At 42.0% G+C, this 21,054-nt stretch overlaps 1 long non-coding RNA gene across 1 annotated transcript; it reads right to left on the reverse strand.

The window, feature by feature from the left end:
* Nucleotides 1–1,497: 1,497 nt before the first annotated feature.
* On the reverse strand, nucleotides 1,498–16,342 carry LOC129559314 (uncharacterized). Its single transcript, XR_008686513.2, has 3 exons — nucleotides 16,250–16,342; nucleotides 14,803–14,900; nucleotides 1,498–1,616 (listed from the first exon to the last, which is right to left on the reverse strand). It is a non-coding gene; the product is annotated as an uncharacterized LOC129559314 (long non-coding RNA).
* Between the last annotated feature and the right edge of the window lie 4,712 nt (nucleotides 16,343–21,054).

A 21,054-nucleotide genomic window follows, 5' to 3' on the forward strand; every position in this document is an offset into this window, starting at 1 on the left:
TAGTAGAAATTTGTACCAACACAGCAACTGTATCTGGCATTGGAAATAAGTTTGTGTTTGCGTTACCGTGTTGCACAGTATTGGACACGCCGTGTATTTGCAGTTCCACTTGATATAAAGGTGTTTCACAGATTATCATAAAGTATTGTCATTGTAAATGCTCTTTTTCTGAGGATTTTACAATAAAACTTGAAAAAAGTTACCCTTTTTTGGTGCCAGTATGTGCACTTGTTAAAGTGAGGACTGATTAAGGCAACCCAGGCCTGAATAGGTCCATGACGGTCAAGGCAAACTGGCCCCGCTCTGACCCAGTCCAGAAAGAGGCTGCACAAAGGCAAGCACCTGACCCCAGAAGTATTTCTTCCCCATGTCGAGGTTCCAGCTCCCAAAATGCACAGCTGACATCTGGTCCAAAACTTCTCATCACCTGCCCTGCAATGCCCTTAAAATCCACCCCAGCCCCCAGACTAATCCATTCTTGACTCCAGTCACTCTTGTTTCTCACTGCAGTGACTTTCAACGGGGATACAGAATGTATAAAGTGCTCAGTAATCACCAGGCTACCCATGTGGAACCTGCCATGAGCCACATGGTGCTAGGGAGGGGGCCAAGAGTCACACAAAGGAGACACAGTCCATGCCTTGGTGAGCTTCAAGTCTACTGCTCCATGACCAGGAGTGCAAGTTCGAGAGAGAGAGAGAGAAAATGTGTGTGTGTGTCTAAGGTAAGTGGGCTGCTAGAGACACAAAGAAGAGTTGCAGTTCAAGTTCAAAGGTGGTTTGTTGGCTGAATTCCCTCCTCTTCAAAGGAGATCAGTCTTTTGCTCTTAAGACTTTCAACTGCTTGAATGAGGCCCACCCACACTACAGAAGTTAATCTGCTTTACTCAAAGTTTACTGATTTAACAGTTAATCTAGGGACTTCCCTGGTGATCCAGTGCCTCAGACTCCATGTTCCCAATGCAGGGGGTGTGAGGGGTTCAACCCCTGGTCAGGGAACTAGATTCCACATGTCACAACTAGGAGTTCACGTGCCACAACTAAAGATCCCGCATGCTGCAAATAAGACCTGGCAAGCAGCCAAATAAATATTTACAAAGTTAATCTCACTAAAAAAAAAAAAGCACAGAAACATCTAGAATATAGTGTTTGACCAAGTATCTGGGAACCACAGCCTACCTAAGTTGACATAAAATTAACTATCATAATCACACAAGCAGGATGTTGCTCCCTACTCTCCTGAGGGAGTAAACTGCTTTGGGCCCAGCCCTGTGATAAGCACTTAATAAGCCTCTGTCTTTAAACCTTACCACACCCAACAAGGCAGGAGGTACTATTATCATCTCTATTTTATAAAAAAAGAAAAAATGAGGCTCAGAACAACAGAGCCAGGATTCAAATTCAAGTCTTCAAGAGCCAAACACATGCTCTTAACCAGTAAACCTACTCCTTTCCATACCCACCTTGACAAAAAGATGGAATCCCAGCTGCTCCAGATTCACTTCTTTGCAGACCCCAAGGGGCACAGGCCACACACGCTAGGGGCTCTGCTCTGCATGAACTTCTGTCTCAAAGAGACAACTGCCCAGACTCTTCCTGAAGATGTGGCCAGTCCCCCTAAGCAAGAGGAAGTGCATCTCATTAGGACCCAAAAACTCTTGGTCGAAAGCAGACAGCAGCAGTCAGCTTGCTCACTGCCCACAGTGAGCTTATCACCACACACACTCTGGATTTCTCCTTCAGGCTCACAATCCCCAGGATGCCAGGTATTGAGACTGGGGGAGTGGTGGGACAGCAAAGCTGCAGCCCACCATCAGACCCACCCCAAACAGCTGAGAGAAGCTTCTACCCTACCCACTGTTCACACATTCCCTCCTAACCAGGCTGAAAGGCAGCCACTCAGAGAGAGGCAAAGCACTTGGTCCCAGGCTCCACACTCCCAGGTCTGGGAGATGGAGGAGGAGGGCAGGCTTGCCAGCTCTACGTACAGCCAGAACACCTCCATAGCCTTCACAATGTACTCCCTCTCTTGTTCAACCAACACCTTCCAAGAACCATCTCTGTACCGAGGTCCTGCCCAAGTGTAGCCCACAGTCTATAAAGAGTTAAATGGACCCAAGAGGAACGACTGGCACACAGATCACAGTGGGACCTGCAGGGGGCTTGGTGAGGAAGATCTTTTTTGGAGAAAGTGAAAGTCACTCAGTCGTGTCCAACTCTTTGCAACCCCATGGACTATACAGTCCATGGAACTCTCCAGGCCAGAATACTAGAGTGGGAAGCCTTTCCTTTCTCCAGGGGATCTTCCCAACCCAGGGATCGAACCCAGGTCTCCCACATTGTTGGCAGATTCTTTACCAGCTGAGCCACAAGGGAAGCCCAAGAATACTGGAGTGGGTAGCCTATCCCTTCTCCAGATATGGAAGTCAACAGGAAGTCCTGAGAACAGTGGGGGTGAGAGCCTGCCTGCAAACAGGAACAGCAAAGGGCTGACACCAGAGAGGAGTGGAGAACAATGGTGATGACCGCGGGCACAACAGCTCTGTGAGGGGAGCTCACAGCACACAGCAAGGCCGGCGGCTGTATGGTGGAGTGCCATGTTGTTGCGGCAATAGAGAGCATCCACTGGGCTCTGGGAAGTGTCTTCTTCCCAGCCGGGCACTGGGGCCACAGTGTCTAGGTTAAGTGGAAGGAAGAGAGAGGCTGCCAAGAGCAGTGAGTCCTCTACTAGTCTGCATCCAGGACTCAGATGCCTCGCAGCTCACACATCCAGCTACCTGGAGCCTGGGAGCACTCTGCTCAAGAGACGGATGTCTTCAGGGAGTGAGGAAGGGTTGTCAGAGGAAAGACAGAGAAAGCAGAGGGAGAGGAGGTGGGCAGAAACTGACAGATGGTTCTGCACAGATCCCTTTCTCTGAGCACAAAACCCTGGGACTTTGAGGACCAGAGAGAAGCTTCTGTCAGGGGTTATAGGGGCAGAAGCCAGGTAGGCAAGGGGTGTCCAAACAGGCTTGGACTGCAGAGTGCAGTGGGGATATATTCAGACAAAGACGAGAGCTGGGTGCCAGGAGGTAGGGGAATACAGGAGAAGGAGAATTGAGAAGTAGAGGGTATGCAAGCCCTAGTGGCAGGTATGGGGTGAAAAGAGAAGACTAACAGGCCTAGGGTCTAAATGCCCCAATATGCAAGGGGTCAGTGGGCCCTCAAAGAAATTGGATGGTGGCTAGAAGGTGATCCCAGAGCCACAGTTCTTCAGTAGTCATTGCTGGGTATGCCTGAATCTAAAATTAATATTAACCCTAATGTTCACAGCAGCACTACTTATAGTAGACAAGACATGGAAGCAACCTGAATGTCCGTCAGCAGATGAATGGATAAAGAAGACATACAGATGGCTAACAAACACATGAAAAGATGCTCAACATTGCTCATTATTAAAGAAATGCAAATCAAAACTACAATGCGATACCACCTCACACCAGTCAGAATAGCCAACATCAAAAAGTCTACAAACAATAAGTGCTAGAGAGGGTGTGGAGAAAAGGGAACCCTCTTGCACCGTTGGTGGGAATGTAAACTGATACCACCACTATGAAAGACGGTATGGAGATTCCTTTAAAAACTAGGAGGAAAACCACCATATGACTCAGCAATCCCACTCCTAGTCATATACTCTGAGGAAACCAAAATTGAAAAAGACTCATGTACTCCAGTGTTAATTGAGGCACTATTTACAATAGCTAGAACACGGTAGCAACCTAGATGTCCATCAACAGATGAATGGATAAAGAAGCTGTGGTACATATACACAATGGAATATGACTTAGCCATAAAAAGAAAAGCATTTAAGTTAGTTCTAATGAAGTGGGTGAACCTAGAGCCTATTATACAGAGTAAAGTAAGTCAGAAAGATAATATCATATACTAATGCATATATATGGAATCTAGAAAGATGGTACTGATTAATTTATTTGTAGGGTGGCAATGGAGAAACAGACACAGGGAACAGACTTATGGACGCAGGGGCGGGGGGTGGAGAGGGTAAGATGCACAGAGAGAGTAACATGGAAACTTACATTGCCATATATAAAATAGATGGCCAGTGGGAATTTGCTGTATGACTCAGGGAACTCAAACAGGGGTTCTGAATCAACCTAGAGGGGTGGAATAGGGAGGGAGATGGGAGAGAGGCTCAAGAGGGAGGGGTCATATGTATACCTATGACTGAATCATGTTGATGTTTGACAGAAAACAAAATTCTGTAAAGCAATTATCCTTCCATTAAAAAATAAATTTAAAAAATTAAAATTAGAAAAAGAAGATATGGTACCTATATATAATGGACTACTACTCAGTCATAAAAAAGAATGAAATAATAATGTCATCTATAGCAACAGGGGTGGCCCTAGAGAGTATCATAATAAGGAAGAGAAAAACAAATATCATATGATATTGTTTATATGTGGAATATAAAATAATGATACAAATAAACGTATTTACAAAACAGAAATAAAATCACAGATATAGAATTCCCATGGACAGAGGAGCCTGGTGGGCTACAGTCCATAGGAACTAAAGAGCCTCTTGATGAAGGTGAAAGAGGAGAGTGAAAATTTTATTATTATAATATATATAGTATATATTATAATGATATATTATTTTTAATATTTGTATTTTTAAGCTATCTTATGCATTTAGCAAGATAAATTAAAAATGGTATCAATCCAGATAGGAAATTTTGCTGCAATAATAATCAACTTTGGACCTTCGGTGGCCTGAAAAAAACAAAGATTTATTTCTTGCCCCATTCCCTACATCCATTGGGGGCTGTTAGGATGCTCTGTGCATTCAGTTCAGTTCAGTTCAGTTCAGTCGCTCAGTCATGTCCGACTCTCCGCGACCCCATGAATCACAGCACGCCAGGCCTCCCTGTCCATCACCAATTCCCGGAGTTCACTCAAACTCATGTCCACAGAGTCAGTGATGCCATCCAGCCATCTCATTCTTGGTCGTCCCCTTCTCCTCCCGCCCCCAACCTTTCCCAGCATCAGAGTCTTTTCCAGTGAGTCAACTCGTCGCATGAGGTGGCCCAAGTATTGGAGTTTCAGCTGTAGCATCAGTCCTTCCAATGAACACCCAGGATCGATCTCCCTTAGAATGGACTGGTTGGATCTCCTTGCGGTACAAGTGACTCTCAAGAGTCTTCTCCAACACCACAGTTCAAAAGCATCAATTCTTCGGCGATTAGCTTTCTTCACAGTCCAGCTCTCACATCCATACATGACCACGGGAAAAACCATAGCCTTGACTAGACGGACCTTTGTTGGAAAAGTAATGTCTCTGCTTTTCAATATATTATCAAGGTTGGTCATAACTTTCCTTCCAAGGAGTAAGCGTCTTTTAATTTCATGGCTGCAATCAGCATCTGCAGTGATTTTGGAGTCCAAAAAAATAAAGTCTGACACTGTTTCCACTGTTTTTCCATCCATTTCCCATGAAGTGATGGGACCAGATGCCATGATCTTTGTTTTCTGAATGTTGAGCTTCAAGCCAACCTTTTCACTCTCCTCTTTCACTTTCATCAAGAGGCTTTTGAGTTCCTCTTCACTTTCTGCCATAAGGGTAGTGTCATCTGCATATGTGAGGTTATTGATATTTCTCCCAGCCATCTTGATTCCAGCTTGTGCTTCTTCCAGCCCAGCGTTCCTCATGATGTACTCTGCATATAAGTTAAATAAGCAAGGTGACAATATACAGCCTTGACGCACTCCTTTTCCTATTTGGAACCAGTCTGTTGTTCCATGTACAGTTCTAATTGTTGCTTCCTGACCTACATACAGGTTTCTCAAGAGGCGGGTCAGGTGGTCTGGTATTCCCATCTCTTTCAGAATTTTCCATAGTTTATTGTGATCCACACAGTCAAAGGTTTTGGCATAGTCAATGAAGCAGAAATAGATGCTCTTCTGGAACTCTCTTGCTTTCTCCATGATCCAGCAGATGTTGGCAATTTGATCTCTGGTGCCTCTGCCTTTTCTAAAACCTGCTTGAACATCTGGGAGTTCACGGTTCACATATTGCTGAAGCCTGGCTTGGAGAATTTTGAGCATGACTTTACTAGCGTGTGAGATGAGTGCAATTGTGTGGTAGTTTGAGCATTCTTTGGCATTGCCTTTCTTTGGGATTGGAATGAAGACCGACCTTTTCCAGTCCTGTGGCCACTGCTGAGTTTTCCAAATTTGCTGGCATATTGACTGCAGGACTTTCACAGCATCATCTTTCAAGATTTGAAATAGCTCAACTGGAATTCCATCACCTCCAGTAGCTTTGTTCGTAGTGATGCTTTCTAAGGCCCACTTGACTTCACATTCCAAGATGTCTGGCTCTAGGTCAGTGTTCTGTGCATTACAGTTTCTCAATGACCAGGCTGATAAAAACTATCTCAGAGCTGCCCTGGTGGCTCAGTGGTAAAGAATCCATCTGCCAATGCAGGACACATGGGTTTGATCCCTAGTCTGGGAGGATGCTACATGCCGTGGAGCAACTAACCCCCTGTGCCACAGCTACTAAGCCTGTACTCTAGAGCCTGGGAACCACAGCTGCTGAAGCCTGAGTGCTCCAGAGCCTGCGCTCCACAACAAGAGAAGCCAGCACAATGGGAAGCCGGCACACCACAACTAGAAAGTAAGCCCTACTCTCCACAACAAGAGAAAAGACCGCACAGCAACGAAGAGCCAGTGTGGCTAAAAATAAATAACAAGTAAATAATTTTTTAAAACACTCCATCTCAATTCATTTCCATAACTGCTGAGGCTAGACTAAAGAGAACTGAAGTCAAGAATCAGGAATTAAGTGCTGTAGCCTGGAAGTGAAAAAATTCTATTTCTCCTCACAATTCATTGGCCAGAACTACTTCATATAAGCAAATCCAACCACAATAGGGGCAGGAAGTTCAGAATTTTACTTGCCCCTGCAGAGCTGAAAACAGTATCAAAGAGCAACATTAAAGACTACAGAAAATTTGTGTTATCACACAAGAAAAGAGACACGAGCATCAATTCCAGAAGTTCATTAAAGTCCTACAATTTAAATATGGATGTATAAATTCATATTTGTTGTGCAGTCGCACAGTCATTTCTGACTCTTTGTGACCCCACAGACTGTAGCAGGCCAGGCCTACCTGTCCCTCACCATCTCCCGAAGTTCACCCAAGTTCATGTTCATTGCATTGGTGATGCCATCCAGCCATCTCATCCTCTGACACCCTCCTCTCCTCCTGCCCTCAATCTTTCCCAGCATCAGGGACTTTTCCAGTGAGTCATCTGTTTGAATCAGATGACCAAAATACTGGAGCTTCAGCTTCAGTCCTTCCAGTTAATATTCAGGGTTGATCTCCCTTAAGATTGACTGGTTTGATCTCCTTTCTATCCAAGGGACTTTCAGGAATCTTCTCCAGCACCACAGTTTGAAATTCATATTTATACTTCCACTAATCAAACTGGCACTCAAATTTCAAAAGGACAAATAACTAAAGCTCACTCAAGAAGAAATAGATAATCTGCATAGCTCCACAGCTATTGAAGAAAATTAATTCATAAATGGAAACTTTCCCACAAAGAGAACTTTAGGCCTGATGGTTTCACTGGTTCATTCTGCCAAATATTTAAGAAAGAAATAGTACCAATTCTACAAAAATTCTCCCAGAAAAATAGGAGAGGAGGGAATACTTCCCAACTCATCCAATGAGGCAAAAGAAAAAAAAAACAGCCTGATCTCTCTCAAGAACAAGAACATAGATACCAATTTCCTTAGCACCATTTTAACAATTTCAATCCAATAATACATAAATAAAATAATACATCATGACCAACTGGAATTTATCCCAAACTGAAAGATTGACTTAACATTTGAAACTCAATGTAATTTACTACAATAACAGAGTAAAAACAGGAAAAATCATGTGATCATGTTAAGAGAAGCAGAAAACTAATTTGATAAGTATCCATACCCAATCATAATTTTTAAAAAAAACTCCCAGCAAAGCAGGAACAGAAAGAAGCTTCCTCAACTTGAAAAAAGGCACCTACAGAAAACTTACAGCTAATAAACTTACAGCTAATGCCATCTTTAACGATGAAATACTGAATGTTTCTTGTGATGGTTAATTTTGTGTGCCAGCTTGGTTAGGTCACAGTACCCACATATTTGGTCAAATATTATTCTAGATGTTTCGGTTAAGGTGTTTTTGATGATATTAATATTTAAATCAGTAAACTTTAAGTAAAACAGATTACTTCTCTGGTGACTCAGACAGTAAAGAATTTGCTTGCAATGCAGGAGACCTGGGTTCGACCCCTGGGTTGGGAAGATCCCCTGGAGAAGGAAATGGCAACCTACTCCAGTGTTCTTGCTTGGAGAATTCCACAGACAGAGGAGCCTAGCGGGCTACAGTCCATGGGGTGCAAGGAGTCTGACACGACTTGGAGACTTAACAGTTTTAGTTTCATCCATAGTGTGGGTGGAGCTCATCCAATCAGCTGAAGGTCTTAATAGGGAAATGACCTCCCTAAAAAGAGAATTCTTCTAGCAGACTGCCTTTGGACTCAAACTGAACCAAACTGGACCGAACTGAACTCAACCCTGGGTCTCCAGTTGCCACCAACCCTACAGATTTTAGACGTGCCAAGCCGCCACAACCATATGAACCAGTTCTTTCAGACAGACAGATACCTGCCAACATCCATATGTACATTCTATTGGTCCTGTTTTCTCTGGAGAACCCCAATACACCTTCCCTCAAGGCCGGTGTGCCAGTTACCAATTGATTATCTCTCAGCTCCAAACCCACCCTTCTTTCCTCTTCATTGTGATACTGGAGCTGAATGAGCTCTGTGTACCTTTCCTCTGTGCACCTGCCTCAATGTTCTGTTTTTCTACAGGGCTCTGGGAAACTCTGAAACAGTAGTGGAAAGAAGGGACTTTCCTTTTGGAATCCACTTCTCCTTCCTTTTCATTAAGCTGAGGAGCCAGAGGACTACTGTGGAAAACTCACTGGTACTTACTTCAGCAATCCTCACACGTAAGGCCAGCTGTACTTTCAGGGCCACCACCAGCCGTGTTCTCCTCACTTGGAATACACTTTTGTGACAGTCTGGTCAGAGGGCCTCAGCTCACACTCCCACTGCCTAGCAGCCTCCTCTGTTACAGCTCCAGCCGCACCTCAGGCAACCGTCTCCCCACCTGCCAAACCAGCTGTGGCTCACTACCTCTAGCAGTCCTCTTCAGCGCCAGCAGCCTGTGTGCTCCTATAGTGCCCATGCCCTTCTCAGTTTGCATCTCACTCTTCATGGAGGGGGCGAGGCATGCCCTCCCTCCTCAGTCCCAGTTCTTTCATTGCCCAGTCTTCTCGGGCAGTATCAGCAACTTTTTGGTACCTGGTAATTTTGGATGCCACAGAATCTCCTCAAATCTCTTTTAGTAGTTAACCACCTGATACTACCTAAGAAATTCTTTATATAAATTTCTGCCATTCAAATGGGTGTGGACTTGGTCTCCTGATTGGACTCTGACTGATATAACAGGGAATAAGGCAACATAATTGGGAATGCACTCATCACTGGCTTTTGACAAACGTGCAAAAGCAGCTCAGTGGTGGAAAGAGACTTTTCAACAAATGGTGCTGGAACAGCTAGATATCCATGGGCAAAAAAATACAAAACCTCAGCCTATACCTCACATCTTATCAAACAATTAACTCAAAATAGATCATGAACTTAAATGTAAAAGATGAAGCTATAAAACTTTTAGAAGAAAAAACAGTAGAAAATACTCAAGACCTACAAATAGGAAAAGAGCTCTTAGGCTTGACACCAAAGACATGCTTCATAAAGAAAAATCTGGTAAATTAGAGCTCACCAAAATTTAAAATGTTCTGTGAAAAATCTGTTAAAAAATGAAAGGATAAACTTCAGACTAGGATAAAATACTAGCAAACTATCTATCCAACAGAGGACTACTAACTTTGTTCTTTTTATAAAGAACAATCATAATCAACAGTAAAATAGCAACCAATTAGAAAATGGGCATAGGACATGAATTCCAAAACTCTAAAACTCATTTTATCAAGATGATACATAGATAGTAAATAAGTACATGAAAAGATGTTAAAAAAAACAAACAACTATGGTTACCAAAGGGAAAAGCGTGGAGGGATAAATTAGGAGCTTGGGATTAACAGATACACACTACTATATATAAAATAGATAAATAACATGGGCCTACTATATAGCACAGGGAATTACAGTCAATATCTTGCAATAACCTACAATGGAAAAGAATCTGAAAAAGAATATATATGTGTGTGTGTAATATATATATATATATATATATATATGTATAACTGAGTCACTTTACTGTACACCTGAAATGAACACAACATTGTAAATCAACTATATGTGCTGCATCCATGCCAAGTCGCTTCAGTTGTGTCCAGCTCTTTACAACCTTATGGACCATAGCTTGCCACCATAGCTTCTCTGTCCATGGGATTCTCCAGGCAAGAATACTGGAGTGGGTTGGTTGCCATGCCCTCCACCAGGGGATCCTCCTGACCCAGGGATCGAACCTGTGTCTCTTAAGTCTCCTGCATTGGCAAACAGGCTCTTTACCGCTAGCACCACCTGGGAAGCCTATATATCAACTATATGTCAATTAAAATTAATTAACAATTAATTGTTATCTCATTATCTGATAATTATCTTAATTACCTTTGTCAATTATCTTAACTAATTAAGATAAAATATAATAAAATAAAGATGTTCAACATCATTAGCCATTAGAGACATGTAGATTGAAACCACAATGAAATAACACTACACATGTAGCAGAATTGCTTAAATACTACTCTGCTAAAATAAAAAATAGTGACAAAGCCAAATGCTGCTGAGGATGCAGAAAAACTGGATCACTCATACATTACAGATGGGCACATAAAATGGAAGACAGTTGAGCAGGGGTTTTTAAAAAAAAAAAAAATCAGCACTCTGCTGGGCATTTATCCCATAGAAATGAAGATTTATCTTCACACACAAAAAAGGGGCATACAAATGTTCATTACGGCTTTATTCATAACAGCCACAAACTGGAAAGAACTGAGATGTTCTTCATTCAGAGGATGAATCATAACACAAGCTGTGGCACATCCACACCATGAAATACTACTCAGCAAAACAAGTGAGCAAACCACCAACACACAAAAAAGCCCTGAATGAACCTCCAGAGAATTATACGGACTAAAAAGGTCTATTCCATAAGGCTGCATACTGAAGACATGATTCCATTTATACTACATTCCTGACATGGCAGAATGAACTCATCAGTGATTGTCAGGGATTAAGAAAGGGTATGAGGGTGAGAGTAAACTGGGTGTAGCTATGAAAGACAACATGGGAAATTCTTGCCGTGATGGGAATGTTTTGTCTTAACTGTATCAATGTCAAGATCCTGTATGATTATACTATGATTTTTCAAGATATTACTTTTGGAGGAAACTGGGTAAAGGATACATAAGATTTCTCTGTATTCTTTCTCACAACTGTATGTGAATCTACAATTATCTCAAAATTTTTTTAAATATTTAAACTTCCAGGCCACTGTCACCAATGAATTCTATTAATATTAACCATTTCCAATTTTATACAAACTCTTCCAGACAATACAACAAAAGCAATAAAATTCCAAATTTATTTTGTGATATTAGAATAACTCTTTCATATTGAAACCTAACAAGATCAATTCAAGACAGAAAAAAATTACAAGCCTACTTTACTCATAAAATAGATATCAAAATCCTAAATAAAATAGCAAACTGAATGCAGCAACTTAGAAAAAGGATAATGCATTATGACTAAGTTGAATTAATCCCAGAAATGCAAAGTAGATTTAATATCAGGAAATAATAATTGATGTAATTTACCACGTTATTAGATTAAAATACAGGAGAGAATAGAAAAGGCATTGAAAAAATTCTAAGTTCACTCACTTTCACGGTGTCCTCTTTGCAAAGTAGAAACAGAATAAAACTTTCTTGATTATCAGAGACAAAAATCGATACCAAACATTCCTCATAATAAAACTTCAGGCATCCCTGTTGGCTCAGAGGTAAAGAATCCACCTGCTAATGCAAGAGACTCGGGTTTGATCCCTGATCTGAGAAGATCCCACATGCCATGGAGCAACTAAGCCCATGCATCACAACTATCAATCCTGTGCTCTAAAGCCTATGAGCCGCAAGTACTGAAGCCCACGAACCCTAGAGCCCATGCTCTGCAATAAGAGAAGTCACAGCTATGAGAAGTCCTTGCACCACAATGAAGAGTAGCCCCCCTCTCACTGCAACTAGAGAAAGCCCAAGTACAGTAACAAAGACTCAGCACAACCATAAAATAAATAAATTCAAATTTTTTTTAATTGAAAATGCTCCCGTTCAGATAGGGAATAAGACAAAGATCTCACTTATTGCTACTTCAGTTCAGGCCTGTGCACTGTGGTTCTAGCCAGATCAATAAGACAAGAAATTGCAATAAAAAGTATAAGGGTTTGAAACAAACAAACCAAAAAAAAAGATTATATGACTGTGTAGGTAGAAAATTTTAATGAATATATAGGATAAATTATTAAAATTAATGAGAGTTGAGTAAGGTTGCTGCTGCTGCTGCTAAGTCACTTCAGTCGTGTCCGACTCTGCGACCCCATAGATGGTAGCCCACCAGGCTCCACCATCCCTGGGATTCTCCAGGTAAGGTTACCGAATTAAAAAATTAGGACAACAACAAAATCAATTCTGTTTCTATATACTATTACAAACAATAAAAATAAAATTTATTCTTTTGAAAGATACCATTTACAATAATATTAAAAGAGTATCCAGGAGTAGAATCAACAAAGGTATATAAGATGTATTTGACACTATTAAATGGAGAGATATACCATGTTGATGGATTAGACAATTTAATAATATACTGATGTTAATATTCCCCAAACTGATTTATAGAATAATAACCATCTAAATCATAACTTCAAGAGGTAATTTTGGCAAGCTAATTCTAAAATTTATAGAAGTTTGAAAGGCCACAAATAGCTAAGAAAGTCAAAACAAAAGCTGAAGGAATTTACCATATCAGATAATAAGACTTAGTATAAAAATATAGTCATAATCCACAGAACAGACTTGTGATTGCCAGTGGGGGTAGGGTAGGGCAGGGGACAGATGAACTGGGAGTTTGGGATTAGCAGATACAAACCATTATATATAGAATGGATAAACAGCAAGGTCCTACCTAGTAGCAAAAGGAACTGTATTCAATATTCTATAATAAACCATAATGAAAAAGAACACATATATCTGAATCACTTTGCAGTACCTCAAAAATTAACACAATATTGTAAATTAACTATACCTCAATTTTAAAATATAGGCATCAGGGACTTCCCTGGTGGTCCAAGTGGTTGAGAGTCCATCTGCCAATGTAGGGAATACAGGTTCAATCCCTGGTCTGGGAAGATTCCATATGCTGCAGGGCCATTAAGTTTGTGTACCACAACCACTGAAGCCCTCACACCCTAGAGTCCGTGCTCCAGAATAAGAGAAGCCACTGCAATGAGAAGCCTGCACACTACCCACTCGCTGCCACTAGAGAAAGCCCACGCACACTCATCAAGACTCAGCACAGTCAAAAATAAATTAATTAATTTAATTTATTTTAAAGGTCAGCACCCAAGGCCCTGCGCTCCCCAGCATGAGGGACTTGTCTATCAGTGCCAGTGGGAGCTGAATGCTGAAGTTCAGGCTTTGGAGGTCAGACTCAGGGAGAAGACTACAATTGGCTACACAGACACAGCCCAAAGAGTCTGAACTGTGGCAACTGAGGATGTACTCAAAAGAAGTCTGGGCCCACCAGAGAGGCAAGGTGCCACTATTGGGGGGCAAGAAGGAGAAGGGTGTGACCACCATAAGAACTTCTTTCCCTATGAGTGCTCCCAAACAAGAGGTTACCATGTACAGGAGCTCCCAGGGCAGACACAAATAGCCATCACCATAGTGGGTTCCAGAGTTAGCCTTGGGCTACCACTACAAGACCCACAGGCAGGTCCCAAGCACTGCTTCTGCTGTCCCAGAAGTGCACAGAGAGCAACCACCCCTGGGAGACCCAAGAGCAAGCATCAAGTGCCTCCCCCACTGCCATAGGACTATTCAGACTACAGCCACCCACAGGAGACCTGCAAGCAGGCACCAAGCCCTGCCCCTGCCATTCCAGGAATGTGCAAGCGCCACTGCACCTGCACACCTGATATCAAGGGGATAAGGGCAGCACACACTGAGGACAGAGACAGCAAGCGTCTAAACTAAAAGAAGCAGCCCCTCGATTCTAGAAAGGATGGTAGAGTACCAGGACTTGAGCTCAGCTTCTCTCACAAACACCAACTCACAATTAACTGCTGAATGACCACTGACAAAAAGACTGGAACTTACAACAAAAGACATTTTACACTCAAAGACAAAGAAGACAGTAGAAGGAGATGGTAGAAGGGGTTCTCTGGCAATATAATCAAATCTCATACCTTTCTGCGGAGAAGGCAATGGCAAGCCACTCCAGTACTCTTGCCTAGAAAATCCCATGGACAGAGGAGCCTGGTGGGCTACAGTCCATGGGGTCTCTACTAGTCGGACAAGACTGAGCGACTTCACTTTCACTTTTCACTGTCACACATTGGGGAAGGTAATGGCAACCCACTCCAGTGTTCTTACCTGGAGAATCCCAGGGATGGCGGAGCCTGGTTGGCTGCCGTCTATGGGATCGCACAGAGTCAGACACAACTGAAGCAACTTGGCAGCAGCATACCTTTCTGGGGGAGGTGGAGGGATGGTGAAACACAAAGTGGCAAGTAATCATATTGGAGAGGTTCTCCCACAAGACTTCTGAGTACACCTCAGGCTCCCTAGTCTAAGGGTCTGGCATCAGGAGGAGGAGCCCCCAGAGCATTTGGCTTTGAAGATCAGCATGGCTTGAGTGCAGGACCTTCACAAGACTGAGGGAAAGAGAGACCCTACTCTTGATGGGCGCACACAAGCTTTCATGTACACTGGGACCCAGCATAAAGCAGTAACTCCAAGGGGCCTAGGTTGGACCTAACTACAATTCTTGGAGTGTCTCCTAGTGTTGCGGGAGTTGGCTGTGGCTCACTGGGGAGGCAAGGACACTGGAGGCCCCAGAGAATATTGATCAGTGTGAGCTCTCACCAAGGTCATCATTTGGGCATCAAGACCAACAGCCTATGGGTTCTAGTGCTGAAATGCCTCAGGCCAAATATTAACCAGAGGATAGAAATACAGGCCCACTCATTAGCAGACAGGCTGCCTAGAGCCATATTGAGCCAACAGCTACCTCTAAACACAATCCTTGACACAGCCATGCCCAGCAGAGAGACAGGACCCAGCTCCACCCACCAGAGGGCAGGCACCAGTCCCTCCCACCAAGAAACCTGCACAAGTGCCTGCACCAAATTCACCCACGAGTATGCAGACACTAGAAGGAAGAGGAGCTATGATTCTGCAGCCAGCAGAAAGGAAAGCACCAACATAGAAATTTAGACAAAATTAGATGACAGAGAAATATGTTCCAGATGAAGGTACAAGATAAAAAACACACAGAAAAAAAATTAGGTGGAGACAGGCAACTTACCTGAAAAAGATTTAGAGTGGTGCTAGTAAAAGATGATGCAATGTAAAATGATGACAGTAAAGATGATGCAAATCTTGATAGAAAATGGTGGAAGAGATAGAGGAGGTACAAGAGATGTTTAACAAAGAGTTAGAAGATTTAAAGAACAAACAGATGAATGATACAATAACTGGTATGAAAATAAACTATAAGGAATCAACAGCAGAATAACTGAGGCAGAAGAATGAAGAGGTGAGCTGGAAGAGAGAATGGTGGAAAACACTGCCACAGAACAGAAAAAAAGGGAATAACACATGAGGACAGTGACAGAGACTTCTGGAACAATGCAGGAAGTCAGCCAGAAGAGACTGACAAATATATTAATGCACATATATGGGATCTAGAAAGATGGTACCAACGGTCCTACGTGCAAGACAGCAAAGGAGACATAGACTTAAAGAACAGATCTGAACTCAGTGGGAGAAGGAGAGAGTGGAATGATTTGAGAAAAGAGCACTGAAACATATACATTACCATATGGAAAACAGATAGCCAGTGGGAGTTTGATGTATGATGCAGGGTGCTCCATGACAACCTGGAGGGACAGGGTGGAGAGGGAGGTGGGAGGGTGGAGAGGGAGGGAAAGGACATATGTACACCTGTGGCCGATTCATATTGATGTATGGCAAAAATCATCACAATATTATAAAGTAATTTCTTTTAATTAAAATAAAAAATAACCCTCCCCCCAAAAGCATCAATATTCACATTATAGGGTCCAAGAAGGAGGAGAGAGAGAAAAGACCTGAGAAAATACTGAAAGAAAATATAGCCAAAAACTTCCCTAATATGGGATTGGAAACTGTCACCCAAGTCCTGGAACTGATACTCAGTTTATCCCAGGCAGAATAAACCCAAAGAGGAATGTGCCAAGACACATAGTAATCAAACTGACAAAAATTAAAGACCAAAGAATACTAAAGTCAATGAGATTTTAAGAACGTATAAGAGAATGCCCAGAAGATTATCAACTGATTTCTCGGCAAAAATTATGCTGGCAAGAAGGAAATGACACAATGTATTTAAAGTGATGAAAGGAAAACACCTACAATCAAGAATACTCTACCCAGCAAGGCACTCATTCAGATTTGATGGAGAAATCAAAAGCTTTATCAACTAGCAGAAGCTAAAAGAATTCAGCATAACTAGACCACCTTTGCCACAAATGCTAAAGAAAATCCTCTAGGGAGAAAAGACCACGGCTAGAATCAAGAAAATGACAAATGGGAAGTCTCACTGGTAAAGGCAAACTTACAGGAAAGGTAGGAAATCATCCACCCACAAACACAATATCAAAACCAGCAATCATGAGGAAAGAACAAATGCAGGATACTGGAAGTCCATTTGAAATTTAAAAACCAGGAACTTAATTATATGTATGTATCTGTATATAAACTCCAATACTTTGGCCACCTCATGCGAAGAGTTGACTCACTGGAAAAGACTCTGATGCTGGGAAGGATTGGGACAGGAGGAGAAGGGGACAACAGAGAGTGTCTGGATGGCATCACCGACTCGATGGACATGAGTTTGAGTGAACTCCGGGAGCTGGTGATGGACAGGGAGGCCTGGCGTGCTGTGACTCATGGGATTGCAAAGAGTCAGACACGACTGAGCGACTGAACTGAACTGAAGTATATATGTATATATATATATAAATATATATACACACACAGGCATGAACTCCTTATTGCAAAATTCAGACTTAAATTGAAGAAAGCAGGGAAAACCACTAAAACATTCAGGTATGACCTAAATCAAATCGCTTACAATTATACAGCGGAAGTGACATATATTTCAAGGGATTAGATCTGATAGAGAGCCTGAAGAATATGGACAGAGGTTCTTAACATTGTACAGATGGCAGTGATCATGACCATCCCCAAGAAAAAGAAATGCAAAAAGGCAAAATGGTGGTCTGAGAAGGCCTTACGAATAGCTGAGAAAATAAGAGAAACTAAAGGCAAAGGAGGAAAAAAAAAAGCTATATCCATCTGAATGCAGAGTTCCAAAGAATAGCAAAGAGAGATTAGAAAGCCTTCCTAAGTGATCAATGCAAAGAAACAGAGGAAAATAATAGAATGGGAAAGACTAGAGATCTCTTCAAGATTTGAGATACCAAGGGAATATTTCATGCAAAGATGGGCACAATGAAGGACAGAAACAGTATGGACCTAACAGATACAGAAGATATTAAGAAAAGGTGGCAAGAATACATGGAAGAACTACACAAAAAAAATTTTCATGACCTCTGCAGATAACCACAATGGTGTTATCAATCACCTAGAGCCACGTATCCAGGAGTCCAAAGTCAAGTGGGCCTTAGGAAGCATCACTACGAGCAAAGCTAGTCGGGGTGATGGAATTCCAGTTGAGTTATTTCAAGTCATAAAAGATGATGCTGTGAAAGTGTTGTACTCAATATGCCAACAAATTTGGAAAACTCAGTGTCCATAGGACTGGAAAAGGTCAATTTTCATTCCCATCCCAAAGAAAGGCAATGCCAAAGAACGTTCAAATTACTGCACAATTGCACTCATCTCACAGGCTAGCAAAATAATGCTTAAAATTCTCCAAGCCAGGCTTCAACAGTATGTGAACTAAGAACTTCCATATGTTCAAGCTGGATTTAGAAAAGGCAGAGGAACCAGAGATCAAATTGCCAACATCCAACTTTCTGCAAGAGAGTTCCAGAAAAATATCTACTTCTGCGTTATTGACTATGCCAAAGCCTTTGACTGTGTGGATCACAATAAACTGTGGAAATTCTTAAAGAGATGGGAATACCAGATCCCCTTATCTGCCTCCTGAGAAATCTATATGCAGGTCAAGAAGCAACAGTTAGAACTGGACATGGAACAACGAACTGGTTCCAAATCAGGATAGAAATTAGTCAAGACTGTATATTGTCACCCTGCTTATTTAACTTATATGCAGAGTACATCATTTGAAATGCCAGGCTGGATGAAGCACAAGCTGGAATCAAGATGCCAAGATACATCAATAACCTCAGATATGCAGATGACACCACCCTTATGGCACAAAGAAAAGAGGAACTAAAGAGTCTCTTGACAAAAGGAAAAGAGGAGAGTGAAAAAGTTGGCTTAAAACTCAACATTCAGAAAACTAAGATCATGGAATCTGGTCCCATCACTTCATGGAAAATAGACGGGGAAACAATGGAAACAGTGGCACACTTTATTTTCTTGGGCTCCAGAATCACTGCAGATGGTGACTGCAGCCATAAAATTAAAAGATGCTTGCTCCTTGGAAGAAAAGCTATGAACAACCTAGTTCAGTTCAGTTGCTCAGTCGTGTCCGACTCTTTGCATGCCAGATCTCCCTGTCCATCACCAACTCCCGAAGTTCACTCAAACTCATGTCCATCGAATTGGTGATGCCATCCAGCCACCTCATTCTCTGTTGTCCCCTTCTCCTCCTGCCCCCAATCCCTCCTAGCATCAGACTCTTTTCCAGTGAGTCAACTCTTCACATGAGGTGGCCAAAGTACTGGAGTGTCAGCCTCAGCATCAGTCCTTCCAATGAACACCCAGGACTGATCTCCTTTAGAATGGACTGGTTGGATCTCCTTGCAGTCCAAGGGACTCTCAAGAGTCTTCTCCAACACCACAGTTCAAAACCATCAATTCTTCAGCGCTCAGCTTTCTTCACAGTCCAACTCTCACATCCATACATTACCACTGGAAAAACCATAGCTCTGACTAGATGGACCTTGGTTGGCAAAGTAATGTCTCTGCTTTTTGTCTAGGTTGGTCATAACTTTCCTCCCAAGGAGTAAGCATCATTTAATTTCATGGCTGCTGTCAGCATCCGCAGTGATTTTGGAGCCCAAAAAATAAAGTCTGACACTGTTTCCACTTTTACCCCATCTATTTCCCATGAAGTGATGGGACCAGATGCCATGATCTTAGTTTTCTGAATATTGAGCTTTAAGCCAACTTTTTCACTCTCCTCTTTCACTTTCATCAAGAGGCTTTTGAGTTCCTCTTCACTTTCTGCCATAAGGGTGGTGTCATCTGCATATCTGAGGTTATTGATATTTCTCCCAGCCATCTTGATTCCAGCTTGTGCTTCTTCCAGCCCAACTTTCCTCATGGTGTACTCTGCATATAAGTTAAATAAGCAGGGTGACTATATACAGCCTTGATATACTCCCTTTGCTATTTGGAACCAGTCTGTTGCTCCATGTCCAATTCTAACTGGTGCTTCCTGAACTGCAAAAAGGTTTCTCAAGAGGCAGGTCAGGTGGTCTAGTATTCCCATCTCTTTCAGAATTTTCCACAGTTTGTAACCTAGACAGCATATTAAAAACCAGAGATTTGACTTTGCCAAGAAATGTCTGTCTAGTGAAAGCTATGGTTTTTTCAGTAGTCATGTATGTATGTGAAAGTTGGACCACAAAAAAAGCTGAGCACTGAAGAATTGATGCTTTTTAACTGTGGTTTGGAGAAGACTCTTGAGAGTTCCTTGGACAGCAAGAAGATCAAACCAGTCAATCCTAAAGGAAATCAGTCCTGAATATTAATTGGAAGGACTGATGCTCAGCTTGAAGCTCCAATACTTTGGCCACCAGATGGAAAGAACTGACTCACTGGAAAAGACTCTGATGCTAGGAAAGATTGAAGGTAGGAGGAGAAGGGGACAACAGAGGATGAGATGGTTGCATGGCTTCATCAACTCAGTGGACATGAGTTTGAGCAAGCTCTGGAAGTTGGTGATAGACAAGGAAGCCTGACATTCTGCAGTCTATGGGGTCACAAAGAGTCAGACAAGACTGTGTGACTGAACTGAACTGATACATATACCCAAAATCTACAATAGATACATACACCAAAAAGAAAAAACAAAGCAACCCAAATACAACACTAAAGATAATCATAAAATCACAAGAGAACAAAAGTGGAAGGGAAGAAAAAATACCTTCAGAAACAAGTCCAAAAAAATTAGCAACAAAAACGTACTATATCAATAATTAACTTAAATATAAACATATTAAGTGTTCCAACCAAAAGACATAAACTGACTGGATGGATACAACAATATATATGCCATCAACAAGACACCCACTTCTGATATGGGTCCACATACAGACTGAAAGTGAGGGGATGAAAAAGTTATTTCATGAAAATGGAAACTAAAAGAAAGCTGGAGTAGCAATACTCATATGACACCAAAAAAAAAAAAAAACTTAAAGAATGTTGAATGTTACAAGAGACAAAGAAGTACTCTACATAGTAATGATCAAGGGATCAATCCAT

Source organism: Moschus berezovskii, chromosome 8, assembly GCF_049115385.1.
Source record: "Moschus berezovskii isolate FMDL1 chromosome 8, NW_MosBer_1.0, whole genome shotgun sequence".
NCBI classification, from domain to species: domain Eukaryota; kingdom Metazoa; phylum Chordata; class Mammalia; order Artiodactyla; family Moschidae; genus Moschus; species Moschus berezovskii.